Here is a 17,795-nt window from a genome sequence, read left to right on the forward strand (position 1 = left end):
TTGTATATCTTGTATAGCCTATAATCTTTTTCACACATTGTTTTAGATTATTCTATTTTAATTATATATTATATTAATTATTCTATATTATACTGTATTTTAGATTTATAGAGATCCTATGTGTGTGTTTGGAGCCACTGGGGACTTGAATTTCCCTGAGGGAGTCATCCCAAGGGATAAATAAAGTTGAGTCATGGGGCAAATAAACATGAAATATTTACGTTTTTATTTAAAAAAATAAATATGGACTTCGTTTTTAGTGTGATAATAAGCTTACTACTTTGATGTATATAATAACCTAAACGTTTGAGAATTAAGCAAGTTATGTCTTGAATGTTTCACCATCAACACAATGTTGTCGGCGAGAGAGCTGCCTGTGGTAAGATGGCGGCCATCTGTGGACGTTAGACTCCGCCGATTTCAGACCAGAGCGTGGCGTGGCGGCAAGCGAAATGAAGGCAGTTATCAGGCGGTGTGTTCTACTTGGCTTTTCACACCGGACAGTCCGCGGCCGCGGTAGTTCCGCTCCAGCCCTGTCTGCAAATCCCACAGACTATGTATTTAACTGCGCATATAGATGCAATAACAATAATAATAATAAAATAATAATAATAGTAGCTTTAGGCCTACAAGTTGCTCATTGTTGTTTTCTAAGAGGGGGTTGGGGAGGTGTCTCTGAGACAGAAGCTATCTGGCCACTGTTGAAAACGCTGACAGTTATCACCAGAGACTTGTTCAGCGAAATGGGTAAGTTTTGTCTTTGCCTCTACCAGTTGACTATTTTATAACTCCGCAGTGAAGTTTTACATTATTGGTTTATTATTGTTGATAACTTCATTTCATTTATGTTACTCTAGACCGTCGTGTTTACTTCGACAGAAGAAGAGCAGCAGCGCTCCGGGCGTGTGTTCAACTTGGCTTTTCACACCGGACAGTCCGCGGCCGCGGTAGTTCTGCTCCAGCCCTGTCTGCATTCCCCATTCATTTCAACGGGACACCGCCGGCCGCTGCCGTCCAAATTCTGCTCGAGTTCTATTTTCCAAAAGCAGCGCGGGACGGAGGCGTCTCCGCGCCGCTACCGCCCGGCTACCGCCGCGTCGGTGTGCAAGGACAGATCTGTTTCCATGTATTTTCACCTCCGCCGGTGAAAATCGCTTCCGTTCCGCCACGCTTTGCCGCCCTGGTCTGAAATGGCCCTTGCCCAGCAACGCGGATGAGACATCTAGTCATTCTATACATATCTATGACCCCCCACATCAGCCATGGCCGTGACCGCATGAACTGTGCGCGCCGACAGGCATGTGAACCAACGGTCATGTATAAATGCGCGCGCCCGAAGTATAGAAGAAGAGAACCGCGACCCAGCTTGCTGCGATAATGGGCTAATTTATAGCCATTTATATATATATATATATATATATATATATATATATATATATATATATTTGCTCATTTATAGCTAACACTAAGCCAACACCAACACTGTATGAATACATAACTGTAAGCTACCGTTACGATATTACGGTAGGCGTCCACTATTCCGGCACGTCAAGCCGTATCGAACGCATTCTATTCATTTTCAATGAAATCCGGCCGATCGTTGTCGCCGTGCTCGCAAAGCATGCTGGGATTCCGGCACGGCGAGCGGCGGACCTGCGGCACGTCAAAAAGTTGGGCTCGGCCAAACTTTATGCAAATTTGCCACGGCACACGGAGTGCGTTATCCAATGACAGTAGATCATGTGTTCTCCCGTGTCGCAGCAGCAGCAGCACAGCAGCTCTCCTCGCTCGCAGATCCACAGCCATGGTGAAATACGAAATAATGTTCCATTGCTGACGATTTATACACATTAATTTCCCTCCAAAACTCACATTTTTAGAGGGAGAAACTTCGGTTGGTTAAAATCACAAGTTATTTACTTTCCCCCGGAGCCATTCTACACGCCCCACACACCCACTGTAGTAGCAACACGGCGACAACTAGGCATCCAATCCGGCGAGTTACGTTGACGTGCCGGAATAGTGGACGCCTAGCCTTAAACCCAGAGAGCAGGAGAGCTACTAGCCCCGCTAGCTGTCTGGGATGCTAGCAGGTGTTCGCGGCGGGAACTTACTAAACTAACTAAACTTACTAAACTACTACAAATAAATTATTTGTTTTTCCTCTTACTTACCTTCAAAAACGATGGAGACGGTGGTAATTCAGCATCTATTTTCTTTCCAAGTTGTCAGAGCCGAGAGAGTGGCGGCGGGCACCCCAACTGCCAGTGGAAAGTTCTGGAAAGTTCTAGAAGGTTCTGGGGAAGGCGGAGACGTCATGACGTCAGACGCACAGCATCAAGAGAAACCTAATTGTAGTTCGTATTAAAATAATCCTGAAATGATTTGTACTTAAAATATCCTGCTCTGATTTGTACATAAAATATTCTGCTCTTATTTGTATAAAAATGCAGAAATGATTTTGAACATGAGTTGAAATTTGTGCACCGTACAATAAAGGAGTAATGAAAACAATTTTTGGTGTGTTCAAATGCATTGATTTTCATTTAAACATTAAGTGAAGTGATTTTCAAGGCAAAGACCAGTAAATTAATGTAGGTCCTAATTGCACTAATAAATCTTAAACTGCTAGAACACTGTGCCCAAGGTTTTTGTGCAATGGCGCCATTTTGTGGTGATATAGGGTACCTCCCATACCCTGATTACAGTCTTCTCACATTTGTGTCAGTCATTGTATTCTGTCATGTTGAATAACCTAAATATATTAAGGTAATATTATTAAAGTGTGACAACAATAATAAGAAATCAGTATTTTAATATATGAATATACTGTAAATTCAGTAAATCAATAAATAGGTGGTTTTTTTTTGTTTTTTTTGGTCGGGTATGCCACCCCAAGATTTTGCCTTGCCCCCACCAGCCACCCTTAGGATTTATTTCTGCTGGCGCCACTGCCTAATTGATGCAGATTCTGTGCTGGTGTTCACACAGTTAGCTTAAAGTCTACTTCAAGCTCAGTTAAAGGTGGATTTCAGGTAGAAAAGAGAGCAAGAGAAGCTCAGCTGTAGACTTTAAAGTACAACACTTACACAGAAAATAGGAGCCTTTAGCTCAGCTGGTGCAGGAGCTCCATGAACTGAAGCTGTAGGTCCTCACAGGGCCGGCTCGGGTCCGAGTCCCAGTCCCAGCCTGGGGTCCTTGCTGCAGGTCCTCCTTCCTCTCTGCCTACTTCCTGTTTATCTGCTGTAAAATAAAGGCCGTCTATGTCCTGGTCTGTGAATCTTTGCCAGTGATGCAGAAACCGAAGCTTTCTGAACCACTGAACCAACATGAAGCCATCGTGTTCTGTCAGAAAACCTCCTGTCGCTCGTGCTTCCACTGAACATGATGTCTGCAGGCATGCCATCCGGTGGTTCAACGTGGCAGCAGATAGGGGAACCTCAAGGAGACGCAGAACACACGAGGTTCACCCGGCTGACCATGTCTAAGCACAGCACATGTTAGGCCAGTTCTTTTTTATTCTTTTTTTTTATTTAAATGAGTATGTGAGTATTCATAAATAAATTTAAGAATTTCCATCACATTTTTTCACGTTTTTTGTGTCCGTTATCTTATTAGCCACTTGTAGTGATGTGTTGGTCAATCTGGTGTTTTTGCCAGCTCTTTTAAGTTAACCCAATTCCACTTAATTGGTTGTATCCAACCAATCATATGATCCCAAGGATCGTACTCTAATGTCCCATATATCTCCAGGGGGGTTGGTGGAGGTTACTGTCCTGGTATGGAGGATGAGGGAGGCAGGGAGAGCAGTACAGCACAATGGATAGCAGAGGAGATGAAGTACCCAGAGAGAACCCATGCATGTACAGGGAGAACATGCAAAGTACATACAGAAAGACCTCTGGCTGGATTCTAACACCTGCAACAGTGCTACCAACTGCACCACTGCAGCCTCAAAACTGGAAATTTACTCGTAATAATAACCCAATTTTAGGTCTTTAGCAGCTTCACGATAAATCATTTTCAGATGTGTAAGGCTAAACTGGTGGGATTTTTATGAAGTCATTTCCAGTTGGTAAGCAAGTTTTTATCTGTATCTACTTTTGTTAAAGCTACAGTCTGCAACTCTTTTTCAAGCATAATGCCTGGAACTGTCCGGGGATTCTGAAAGTAGTACATTAAATACCCCAATACAAAAAAAAAAGAGTTCTCTAGGTCCCCTATATGTCCCGCTAGGTCCCTCCAAAGCCAGCAGGTTTGTTTACAAAATTGCAGACCGGACCGGTAAAAGGTAACCAATCAGGTTTACGAGCTGGGCTCTGCTGCCTGTCAATCACCGATTGTGCACGCGCGATACAAGGTAGGCTCGTCCCCACGCTTATTTATCTAGACTATTGAACTTCATTACGGGCTAGTCTACTTACTGTGTCTTCCATGATCGCAAATGACAGGTGAGTTGATGAATGAGGAGCCGTGTAGGCGCATCTGGCGTGCACGTCTACGTGCACGAGTTCTCATGTGTTTTGAAGGGGCGGGACAGGAAGTTGAATAACTTTTTATTTTTCGGTTAAAAAATAAGCATTTCTTGCATTTTGCGACTACGGAGGTCACCGTTTTCAACTTCAAGCGTTCTGATAGATCATGTAAACTCTTAAAATGCCAAAAAGTAGGACTTTACGTATGACAACAACAAATCTTGCAGACTGCAGCTTTAATAAATTCATAATAAATAAAGGTTCTGGACCAAATGAGTCCACCTCCGTTATAAGTATCATAAACGGATCCGAAACAGATCAGGGCTGGATGATGTGATCTGGATCTGTTCCGGTGTGCAAGTGGACTCCAATTCGGGTCCGTTTTGCATATCCGTTCCTGAGCCAACCCTAAACTTAGGAGGGTCTAAGGTGAAGAGAGGGGCAATTCAGTTTGTTCAAGAGGGGGAGAAAATTAATGAGACGATAAGGAGGCACGGCAGCTTGGAGGATGCTTGTGATTGGGAGATGCAGGTAGATTTAGGAAATAAGCTTGTTGTTCCCCAGGAGATAGCCTCTACAAATCTAAGGCCTGATATAGTCTTGTGGTCTAGGAGTAGAATTAGAGTCTATTTCATAGAGCTGACTGTTCCTTGGGAGGAATTAGTAGCAGAAGCATATGAAAGGAAAAAGCTTAGTTGTCAGATGAGGCACTCAGTAAAGTCCAGTCAGTGGATTTGGATTAGAAGAAGCAATAGCAGCCGGGGGCCCAGCAGGGGGAACACTTAGGGTAAACAGACTCTTGGAAGAATCAAAGAAAAAAGTCCAAGATATTTAAATTTATTGTGTGGCCCATGTGATCCTTTTGAAACCAGGGTGAGTTGGCCTGCATGGCTCTGTTTCTGCTGGCATTCTTAGTGATTGTAGGACTGTTTAGGTGAGTTTGTCTGCTGAATCTGCTGGTGTGTCTTGTCCTGCCTCCACCTCATGCACCCTCTATACTTTCATTACCCCCTACCTGAACCAGGGTTTGAATTAGTGATGGAAAAATGAGGCTTTTTGAAGCATTGAATAATTTTGAAGCATTGTGTCATAAAGTGGTTCACTACCCGAAGCTTCATTCAAGTCCCTTGGGTGACATCTACTGGCGGCAGCGATTGCTGCACCAAATGAAGGCCTGCGAATGTGATGCAGCTCTTGTGTATAAAATAACACTGTAATAACATTTATGTATGTATGTGTGTTGTACATGTGTTTTTAGTACCTCTTTAAAGATTGATTTTACCCATGAAACAATAATAATTTAAAAACAATGTCATTCATGTTCTTATTTCAACATTCATATTTTCTTTGGGAGTGTGCTTGGTGTAATAAAGAGGGTGTAGTGCTCTCAACACTGACGGCATAATTCACTTTCTTATATGTGTTCTGTTATCTGTTATGTTGTTGGTTCATCGTCTTTAATGTTATGATGCATTTAATAGTTGCGGTCTCTTTAAGAGATCCGGTGACGTTTCATGATAACAGCTGTTCTGTTGATGCGCGAGCTGTCAGTTGGAACTGTCAGTTTTTGTCAGTTGGAACTGTGAGTTTTTGTCAGTTAATAAACGCGACTCACAGAGTCTTAATGTGAGAAGTTTTCGGCTCATCTTTTCGCCTAAAGGCAACTTCCACACTGGTGACCCCGACGTTTGTTTACTGGACGTATCCAGATCGCCATGACCGCAAACGCTGTGTCTCTCAAGCTCCCCGAATTCTGGGAATCGTCTTCTTCTGCCTGGTTCGCTCAGACTGAGGCACAGTTTGCCTTGCGTCAGATAACGGCCGACGAAACGAAATACTACTATGTGGTATCTGCTCTCGGAAGTTCTACGGCATCGAGAGTAGTGAGCCTTCTTAAACGTCCTCCTCTGACGAGAAAGTATGAAACTCTGAAAGAATACTTACTGAAAACATTCGAACTATCTGACACAGAGAGGGCTAGCAGGCTTTTCTCTCTTCAAGGGCTCGGTGACAGCAAGCCCTCAGAGCTAATGGACCGAATGCTCGATCTGCTCGGTGACAACAAGCCAGATTTCCTTTTCCTCCACCTTTTCCTGCGCCAACTGCCTGCTCATGTGAGAGCTGCTTTGGCCAACACTGCCAGCACTGATTGTAGAGAACTGGCTGCTGAGGCTGACAAGTGTTTCCTGGCTAGTCAACAGCCCTGCGCAGCTGCCCTTCTTCCTGCCGGTGCTGTTGCTGTATCAGAAATATCCGTTGATCACATGCTCATCGCAGCAGCAGCCCCGCGTCGGCAGCAGTCTTCAGGTGTGTGCTACTACCATGCCAGGTTTGGCCCCAAGGCCAAACGATGCCGCTCTCCATGCAGCTTCAGTGGAGCGGGAAACGCCAAGGCCGGCGCTCACTAGTGGCCGTGAGCGTCGGCCATGCCGGCGGGCTGCTCTTCATCCACGACTCCATCTCCGGCCGGCGATTCCTCTGCGACACAGGGGCACAGCGGAGTCTACTTCCTGCTTCACAGGTGGACGTGGTGGCTGACACCCACGGCCCCCCCATGGAATCAATCAATCAATCAATTATACTTTATTAATCCCCGAGGGGAAATTCCAGTTTCGGTCAGGACAGACAATACAGAAAACAGACAGGGGAGAGAGAGTGTGACCAGGCATCGCAGCCCGCGGGCTCACGGCCACGCAGGCGCCGCCAGATAAGAAGGAAGGGGAACGGGGAACAATTGGGTGAGGGGAGGGAAAAAAAAAATCATACTTCACACTGTACCCTTATTAGGATACGGTCTGAGATCTCAAAAAAAACCTCAGCACATAAAAAGCAATATATACACAAGACAACACCTTAAGCAATGGGACAGTGAAGAGGTGAGGAGTTGCATGTGTTATAAGTGAGCATGTATGTGTATGCGTGTGTGTTTGTTCAGTAAGTCTGCACAGAATGTTGGATCAGGCAATTGTCCTTGACAAGTTGGAATATGTCAGCCAGTTCCACAACAAATCTCACAGGAGTGCAGGAAGGGAGGGGTAGCACATGGGAGTAAGCATCATGTTATCATAACAAACGTGGACAAGTGATTATGCAGCTGGCTACAAGGCCAGTATGGGGCACCGGATTGGAATAACAATTAATATTTAGGTCAGACAGACAACTGATTGCGCTCTCTGTCTTTCTGTCCATTGCTGGTATCTCATGGCGAAGTCCCGAATTCAGCCGAATTGTGGGATGTGGACCCTTTCCGCCCGGTCCAAGCGATCAATCAACCATTCTCCCAGGTCAATCCCCTTCTCTTCTGAGTCCAGGAATCTCAGCCAGCCTGCGAACCTGCGCAAGGATTGCATCCAGCTTCCGATTCTGCTCCCGTAGCATCTCAGTCTGAGCGTTGATTGCCCTTGTGACCCCATCAAACGCTTTCCACGATCTCTTAATTTCACAAAATACCAGGTATCCTCCAACTCCAAACAGCAGGAACCCGAGTATCATAAATCCAAATATGTAGACGTCTTCCGCGTCCTCGACAGCCAGCATCGCCAAACACACGGTGCGCCACTTCCCCCATGCATCCTCCGTGTATCCAGCGAAGAAAGTCCCGTCGGGGCAAGACGCTTGTCCTTTCGTCATCTTCGCGGTTGAAAAAATTTGATCAATAGCATTAAGACCCCAGCTGACCAAATCCATGTTATTTGGCTTCGTCTGATATGTAAAAAGATGCTCAAAAGACACAGACACAGACAAGCTAAGCAGGGCAAAAAAGGGAGGGAGGAGCAGAGAGAAATGCGACCTCTTCCACCGAGAGCCAAGAGCAGAAAAAAGCCGCCAATGGAAGCCCTATCCGTACATACGGCACAAGGCATGTTGAACTGTGTTTTGACGGCCAATGCTTCGGCTGGGACTTTGTGACTGCCAAAGTCGCTGTTCCCCTCTTAGGATCAGATTTTTTGTGTGCATTTGGACTGTTAGTAGACGTTAAAAATCAGCGCTTGATCGACGCCGTCACTTTCTGTTCTTATGCCTGCGCGCTCAGCGACTCTGGTGCAGAACACCTCTCCAGCCTGCTCTCTGTCACGGACAGTTTCCAACGGCTGCTCGCCGAGTTTCCAGCACTCACCCAGCCCACTTTCTCCTCTTCTACAGCCAAGCACGGTGTAGAGCACCACATCGACACCACTGGCCCACCTGTGTACGCCCGCGCTCGACGCCTCGAGCCGAACAAGCTTGCCGTAGCCAAGACAGAGTTCGAGTCCATGGAGCGCCTGGGGATTGTTCGACGCTCCAACAGTCCTTGGGCCTCTCCCCTACACCTCGTCCCCAAACCAGGGGGGGGCTGGCATCCTTGCGGGGACTACCGACGGCTCAACGACGCGACAACGCCTGACCGCTACCCAGTGCCGCACATCCAGGATTTTTCAGCGCACCTGGCTGGTAAGGTCATGTTTTCGAAGGTGGACCTGATCAGAGGATACCATCAAGTGCCCGTACACCCTCGCGACATTCCAAAAACAGCTGTAATCACACCGTTTGGTTTGTTTGAGTTCCTGCGCACACCATTTGGGCTCAAAAATGCTGCTCAAACATTCCAGCGGCTCATGGACTCTGTGTTACGGGATCTGCCTTTTCTGTTTGTGTACCTTGACGACATCCTCGTGGCCAGTTCATCACCTCCAGAGCACCTTTCGCACCTTCGCACTCTGTTCGAGCGACTTACTGAGCACGGGCTCATCATCAATCCAGCCAAGTGCGAGTTCGGTCGGTCCACCATAGACTTTCTGGGGCACAGAGTCACGAAGGACGGGGTTGTTCCCCTTCCGTCAAAAGTGGAGGCGATCACCACTTTTCCACGCCCAGTCACTGTCAGAGCCTTACAGGAGTTCCTTGGCATGGTTAACTTTTACCACCGTTTTCTCCCCAGGGCTGCCCAAACCATGCATCCCCTGTACGAGGCTCTGAAAGGTGCCAAGCCTAAGCACACTGTGGACTGGAACCCGGAAAGAGACAAGGCTTTTGTGGACGCTAAGACAGCCCTGGCTAAGGCTGCCATGTTGGCCCATCCCGCCTCCTCTGCCCCAATCGCACTTACCACGGACGCCTCGGACTACGCGGTCGGTGCGGTTTACGAGCAGTGGGTGGGTAATGCTTGGCAGCCTCTCGCCTTTTTCAGCAGACAGTTACGTCCCAGTGAACGGAAGTATAGCACTTTCGACCGGGAGCTACTTGGAGTGTACCTCGCCATCCGACACTTTCGTTCACTACTGGAAGGACGCCAGTTCACCGTTTTTGTGGACCACAAGCCTCTGACCTTCGCCATGTCCAAAGTCACTCAGCCATGGTCCGGCAGGCAACAGCGGCAGCTGACTTACATCTCAGAGTTCACGACGGACATTGTACACCTCTCTGGGAAGCACAACCAGGTTGCAGACTGCCTCTCCCGTGCTGTTGTGGGGGCGGTCCACCTCGGTTTGGACTACGGCAGCATGGCAACGGAGCAGGCCACAGACCCGGACGTGCAGGCTTGCCGTTCATCCGCTACTGGGCTGCAGCTTCAGGATGTGGCATTCGACGACGCTGGCACCACTCTGCTTTGCGACATCTCTATGGGCTCCCCTAGGCCTGTTGTGCCTGCGAAGTGGAGGCGGCCTGTTTTCGACGCCATCCATAGCCTCTCACACCCCGGAACCAAGGCCTCACAACGGCTGGTGGCAGCAAAGTTTGTGTGGCACGGACTTAAAAAGGACGTGAGGGACTGGGCGAACACCTGTGTAGAGTGCCAACGTGCCAAAGTACACCGCCACACCAAAGCGCCACTGGAACAATTTCAAGTGCCTGAACGACGTTTCGACCACGTCAACATCGACCTAGTTGGCCCACTTCCACCCTCGCAGGGTTACACTCATGTACTCACTATGGTCGACAGGACCACACGGTGGGCAGAGGCTGTTCCACTGTCATCCACAACATCAGCGGACGTGGCACGGGCATTTATTGGCACCTGGGTGTCTCGTTTTGGCGCCCCTTCAGATATCTCCTCAGACCGTGGCGCACAGTTTACTTCCGAGCTTTGGAACGCTGTCACAGGGAGCTTGGGAGTTAAAGTCCACCGCACCACGGCCTACCACCCCCAGAGCAATGGCCTCTGTGAACGATTTCACAGGTCCATGAAAGCCTCCCTGCGTGCCAGCCTGAAGGACAGTTCCTGGGCTGACAAGCTCCCATGGGTCATGCTGGGCATCAGGACAGCGCCGAAGGAAGACCTCCAGGCCTCCTCCGCAGAGCTGGTCTACGGTCAGCCACTGCGGGTCCCCGGGGATTTCGTCCCCAGCACCACGACCCCTTGGTCAGCCACACTCCAGCGCTCCAGCCTGTTAGACAATGCCAAGCTGTTTGCTCCACTTGCTACCTCCTGCCATGGTCTACCAAACTCTCACGTCCCCAGTGGCCTACAGTCTGCTGGGTATGTTTTCATTCGTGTGGATGGGCACCGCGGACCTCTCCGTCCGCCTTACGAGGGCCCTTTCCGTGTTGTGGAAACTGGGGACAAGCACTTTGTGGTGGACATTGGGGGCAAACCGGAGTGTATTTCTGTGGACCGCCTTAAACCAGCTCACCTTGATCTGGCCAGGCCAGTTGAGTTGAGTTGGCGCAGCCCCCAAAACGGGGACAGCCTCTGACTAGGCCCCCCCTTTCCGTTCCTCCTGCCCCTCGACCATGCCGCAGGGGAGCCCCACAGACAGCCACTGAGGGGGCGGTTCCGCACTCTCAAATTCGGCGGAGCCGCACTGGACGTTTGATTCGCCCCCCACGCTGTTGATATTTTTTTATCAGGTTTTCTGTTAGAGTGAATTCTGGGGGGGCATGTGTAGTGCTCTCAACACTGACGGCATAATTCACTTTCTTATATGTGTTCTGTTATCTGTTATGTTGTTGGTTCATCGTCTTTAATGTTATGATGCATTTAATAGTTGCGGTCTCTCTAAGAGATCCGGTGACGTTTCATGATAACAGCTGTTCTGTTGATGCGCGAGCTGTCAGTTGGAACTGTCAGTTTTTGTCAGTTGGAACTGTGAGTTTTTGTCAGTTAATAAACGCGACTCACAGAGTCTTAATGTGAGAAGTTTTCAGCTCATCTTTTCGCCTAAAGGCAACTTCCACAAGGGTGCTTTTGTTACTTCAGGTGTTTTTATTCAAGAAAAGTAGTTTTTGCACAGGAGAAGGGCTCAAACGGTTTCTTTTTTTTGTTTTACTCAATTTCTCCAGCTTTGGAAAATACTCTGTCACAGGGAACAGAGGAGACTGGTGTAACCAGGAACTGTTTGGGTCGAAATATTCCCACACTTGGGAACGCTTCCTCGATGGTTGCTCCATGACAGAATAATCCAAAATTCTGAATATCAAAAAACGAGAGCAGTTCGTAACGTATAATACGTGTGGAACGGGGACATGAACCGGGGCTGAAGCCATCTTGAATACACTGAATCGCGGTACCGAGCACACGGGACCGGTTCCAGGCTCTGCTCTCCGGTGTTGGTGAGGAGGCTGTGCAGCCGAGCTCGATGGCGCTGTGCCAAACCCGACCCGTACCGTTCTGCATAGTGGAAACGAGGCAATAGTGGGCCCCTCTTCTCCCGCCCCCCCGCCTGTTTTGGCCACACTGCGGCGGTGGGCAGCCAGTCTCCGCTTCACATCCACCTTAATGTCGGACCACTTCTTCTTCACCTCTGCTTGTGTGCAGCTCTCTGACCCCCCAGCATTAATAGCATCAACAGCCTCAGGCTCTCCACCCACTCCTCTTACGTTTGCTGCTTATGCCAGAGGACAGCGTGCCAAAGAACACATTTTTGCGCGCCTCCACTTCAGAAAGTAGCACCTCTACTAATTATTCTTTGCCCCGTCTCATCTTACTTTTTCTTTATTTTATGATGGTGCAGAGAGGGGAATCGCAGCTGCAGGGCTCATTTGAATATGATTTTCATATTTAAATAGGGGCGTGGACAGGGAGGGGTCGGGTACTCTGACATGTGCGCTCAATTCCACGCACAGATTCATACATCCGGATATTTTTGTACATACAACGTTTTCTGTATCAGAGCAGACGCCATGTTTCAGTAGAAAATCCACACAAGTCTTTGTACACGAGGCGCCTGGAAACATGAGCACAATCAGCAGCTCACATGTTGCATATTAAGGACTTAGAATAAAATCCACATTTCTAAATGTTACGAGTCTGTTTTTCTTTAAAAAGATAAAACCTGTAATTACTTCTGTTGATTGGGTGGCAGTCAGAGGCAGAGGCCCTCATCATCTGAATCCAGAGGATGTGACTGAGGGAAAGGATGAAAATGTGGAAGTTAAACACAGCTTCTGTATCTGATGAGGAAAGACTTCAAAAGAGATGGTTATCTAAAAGCTGAGCAACAAGCTATGTGGACCCGTTCCCTTGCCCAGCCTATTTGTGCCGAGCAAGTTTTGCATGATGAAAATAAAGCAAGAACAGGAACAGGAACACCTATTAGGTGTCATCCCACAATCAGTCTGTAAGTTGGGCACAGAGACTTAAGTTGTTCACTATCCTCTCTGAGCTTTCTGAATCAAAGGTAAGTCTTATTCTTAATTTAATTATCATTATTATTCTTAATATTTCTGCTGACAGAGAGGAATGGAGACAGTTTTTATGAACAGAGAATCAGTTTTCAGTAGGATTCATCTTTTAAATTAATTCAAGGCTTTTCAGGTGTGAGAGGACTTTATTTAACAGAAAAGGGAGCAGAGAGAATGAAGGAAGAATTACAGCAAAAAGCCTCAGACTGGGCCAGCTGCGTAATGACTTTCAGCCTCTGAGTTAAACTGCGCAGCACCGACTGAATGCATCTTATGAACCTGAGAATGTGACGATTTCAGGATGAAAACACACTTTAGTGGTTAAGACAACGTACAAAGGAACACGGAGCAGGTGGACGACTGTGTGAGAATATAAAGTTATTTAATCTAATATAAGATTTAATTCAGATTGGAGCTGATATTTGATTATATTTGAGTTATTGATGATTCTTCTGATTTAATAACATGTTTTATTATTGAGAGAAGGTGGTTAAAGCGACCTGTAACCGTCCAAAAGGTTCGGTAGAACAAATGTTCTCAGATCCCTGCGTCGGAAAAAGGAAAGTTAGCTTCAGCATCACGTGACATCGTCAGGAAATGACGTCCCGCATCTTTGCCGCCAATTTATCATCGTCGTCTCATTTTCCCGTTTTTTTTCACCGAGAGCAGTCGTGTGAGAGAACGCTGCACAGGTTCCTCTTCATATAGAGTTTTATAGCAAATTTCACTTTTAGAAAAGCTTCAGTTTTAGAGCAGAAAATGTTTTCTGTAATATCTCATCTACGAGTTCCGACTCTGCTGGCTGTCGGCTTTGTGTTGGCTGCATCAGGTGAGCTTTAGTCGTGAAGTTAAACCAAACTGATTGTATCTGTGGTGTGAAGAAGGAAAAGTAGAATTCTGATTTACATAGTGAGAATACCAACGTTTACAAAGCTTTTGTTTATGCCGGTGTTTGTTTAAGTTGGCGACACGCTGCAGGATGAGGCCTCGTGTGTTTTAGCAGCGTCTCTGAGACTCAGCTTTACTCACTTTTTTAGTCTAAAAGAAACTTGTTTATTTATTAACTTTGAATGTTTAAGTGTTTGTTAAAATTCTGTCAGTCTTCATGTTGAGTTGCAGCCCGTGAGCTTCTTTTTTTCTCATGTCAGTTTACAGTCAGACACCTGAACCCTCTCAGTGGGGGTGGGTGTAATTATCGTCTTATTTCTGACTTCTTCCTGACTTCCATCACAGATTCTGTGTGGAGCCACTTTCTGCTGATTATTGACAGTTTTTACAGAATAATCAGATCATTGTTCTCACTCTAAAAGCAGAAAACTGTTTGCACCTGGTTCCAGCTTTGTAATGTCCCTTTAATCCTCTGATACAAGCTGATCCTGTTGGGTTTTAGAGAGTCAACCAGCTCAGAGCAGCGTGGTCACTCTGATGCTGCTGTGGAAGTTCAGAGTTCCACTTTGACCTCTCTGCTCTGTGTTGTTTCCTCTCCTGCAGGTCAGAGAAACATCACAGCTGAACCTGGACAGGATGTGATTCTGACATGTCGAGTTCCCAACAACAGCATCCCCATCTTAGTTGTAGAGTGGAGCAGACCTGATCTGGAGCCAGAATATGTTCTTTTCTACAAAGATGGGAAGCTAGTTTCTGGTGACCAGCATCCATCTTTTAAGGACCGGGTGGATCTGCAGGACAGACGGATGAAGGATGGAAACGTGTCCCTGATTCTGAAGAATGCGACGACTGATGACAGCGGAACTTACGAGTGTCGAGTCGCCCAGAAAGGGATAAATGATGAGAAGATATCCGGTGATCCAATCAGCACCATCAGCCTGAAAGTTCCTCCAGCAGGTGAGTTTGTGTTTGTCTCTGGATCAGAGCTGAAGCAGCTTCCTGGTTGTTGATGTGAAACATCTCAGATCAGATGTTTCAGGTGTTTTCTAAAGATGTTGCTGATGAGACTCTGCAGAAAGCAGCTGGTCTGAGTGCAGTGATCATTACATTTACATTACGGTCATTCTGCAGATGCTTTTATCCAAAGCGACTTACAATAAGTGTGTTCCACATCGGTAGGCAAAAGAACTTCAGCTCACAAGAAATCAGAAGTGCATTTCCTTCCAAAACCAAACAGCTGAGAGCATAACTAGTGCAGAGTAAGTGCGGTAAGTTAGAGACACATGGGAAGACAATTTAGAGAAGAAAGACAATTTAGAAAACAAATAAGTTAAAATCAAATTTATTTATATAGCACATTTCATTTAAAAACAATTCAAAGTCCTAAGTGCGTAAGGAACTAGGACGAAGCAGGTGATGTCCTCAGAGGGCAGATCTGAGTGCAGTGAGATGATGTGGGAGAGCAGTTAGAAGAGGAAATGTTCTTCAGTCAACACCTGACAGCTGATACTCACACCTGTTTCTGACCTGCAGGGAAGGAGGATGGACCTCTTGGACTGATCGTTGGACTGGCAGTTTTTTTTATAGTTCTTGTTGCTGTTGGTGGTTGGATCTACAAAAGAAGACGTGCCGGTTTGAGGTTGAATCCATGTTCGCCTCCAGCAGAAGAAGCAGCTGAACCAGATGTTGAAATGTCTCCTCTGAGGGCAGCTGTGTAGCATCACGCACCACAGTGAGGTACAACAACAAGCCTTGGTTCACAGCGAAGCTCAGACAGCTAAGGCTGGTGAAGGAGGAGGCGTTCAGGAGTGGGGCCAGAGGCAGATTTAAGCCGGTGTTCACAGCCATCTTCAACACCTCTCTGGAGACATGCTGCCACGTACCAGCCTGCCTCAAGACCTCCCACCAGAACAGCTTCTTCCCCTCTGCAGTTGGCCTCACCAACAAGGCCAACTGTACCACTGATCCTGCTGTTTTTAAATAATAAAACTCAACTGTTTGTTGATCAAATGTGTCTTTATTTCAGTTTCAGTCTGAATGTAAAGGATGAGCAGGATTCACGGGTGTTTGAGAGGAATATAAAAGCTGTTTCATCAGAAACTGTTGAAGCAGCTGTGGAATCTGGACCTCCTGCATTTATATGGAGTTTATTTTGTGTCAATAAGTTTAAAGAAGACTTTTATAAGAGCAAGCAAAATATATCAATTCAAAAACTAAATTTAAAAAAGTCAAACAAAAAAAACAAATTCAAACAAAAAATACATAATTGCAATTAAAGAAAACTGAAATCGTGTAAAATATTTGCCTTCGCCTCCTTCTCAGTTTTGGTTGTTGTCGTTTTCTTTGATTACGTCTCCAGCTTTCTCGGTTGCGCTCCCTGACTTTTTGTTTGCGGTTTTGACACAAACGTGCCTGGTGGGTGCGCTTTCGACGGGGGCATTCCTATTGGCTTATTTGTGTTTGACGGACAGCTAAGCAAGCGTACGAAGGAGCTCTGGCCACAGCAGCTACTCTGCTTCTGATTGGCTCTAAAAACGTCAACAACGGCGTTTTTAGAATAGTTACAACTGTTAAAATATTGTTGAAATGAACTTAATCGTAAACTATAGACATGTCCTTACCTCGGACTGCATTTTGCCATTCTCCAGAGATCGTATTCCTTCGTGCCGTTGTTGACGTTTTTAGAACCAATCAGAAGCAGAGTAGCTGCTGTGGCCAGAGCTGCTTCGTACGCTTGCTTATTGACACATAATAAACTCCATACATTTAGAAGCAACCAGAACAACATCATTAACTGTCTCCGACTGCAACTCTGATGGAGAAATGAGGTTAAAACCTGCCCGAGCAGCAGCATGAGCAGCAGGTGGCGCTCTAACACACCCAGACTCTTTAAAGGAGACATCTTATGCCCTTTTTAACAAGTTGGCATGATTGAAAAACATGGTTACAATCACGTGTTGCATATTAAGGACTTCTATAAATATCTAAGCCACATTATAGAATAAAATCCACATTTCCATATGTTACGAGTCTGTTTTCTTTAAAAGATAAACTTTCTAATTACTTTTGAAGGGCGGTCATCAGAGTAACTGCATGTGAAGTGTTGATAAATGTTCTCTTTGTGGATTGGGTGGCAGTCAGAGGCAGAGGCCCTCATCATCTGAATCCAGAGGATGTGACAGATGGAAAGGATGAAAATGTGGAAGTTAAACAGCTTCTGTATCTGATGAGGAAAGACTTCAAAAGAAATCTAAAAGCTGAACAACAAGCTGTATTCCTTTGGGCACCGAGAGTTAAGCTGTTCAGCTTTTAGAATCAAAAGGTAAGTCTTATTATCGTTATTATTCATATTTCTGTTGTGTTCTTCACTCATCACCTGATACTCACACCTGTTTCTGGTCTGCAGGGAAGGAGGATGGAGGAGCCAAAGATGACCATGTTGGACCGACAGGATTTTCCATTTCTATTGTTGTTGGTTTTAGGATCCATCTAGCCTGGCTGACGCGTCCACAATCTCGATGAGATGGTGGTCTGGGAACTAGGTGTGCATTTTCTCGTATTTGAGGCGTGGTTTACGAATGCCTAGAGCCGTTTATTGGGCGCTACGAATGTCGATCAAATGGCGTCTGGTTCTTCCCATGCTGCTTTGCGCGCGATTCATAGCCAATTGTATCACTTATATCAGATGACGACAGAAATTCGACGAGGAAGAAGAAAAAAAAGTAAAATAAAAGTAAACTTGCGCTCTAAGCTACTTAAATTGACAACAAAGTAGGCCTATATGCTATATTCTACATGAATTTTTATGTTGTAGAGTTGTGAATTTATTTT

General features: G+C 46.3%; 1 protein-coding gene and 1 long non-coding RNA gene across 2 annotated transcripts in view; one reads left to right on the top strand and one right to left on the bottom strand.

Annotated features, from left to right (window-relative positions):
- The window catches only part of LOC142388710 (NACHT, LRR and PYD domains-containing protein 12-like), a 245,195-nt gene that overhangs the window by 167,697 nt on the left and 59,703 nt on the right, over nt 1-17,795 (bottom strand). The gene's annotated exons all lie outside the window — the stretch shown is intronic.
- LOC142388943 (uncharacterized) lies at nt 13,019-16,013 on the top strand. The gene is made up of 3 exons (XR_012770354.1): nt 13,019-13,072; nt 14,568-14,921; nt 15,498-16,013. It is a non-coding gene; the product is annotated as an uncharacterized LOC142388943 (long non-coding RNA).

Source organism: Odontesthes bonariensis, chromosome 2, assembly GCF_027942865.1.
Source record: "Odontesthes bonariensis isolate fOdoBon6 chromosome 2, fOdoBon6.hap1, whole genome shotgun sequence".
NCBI classification, from domain to species: domain Eukaryota; kingdom Metazoa; phylum Chordata; class Actinopteri; order Atheriniformes; family Atherinopsidae; genus Odontesthes; species Odontesthes bonariensis.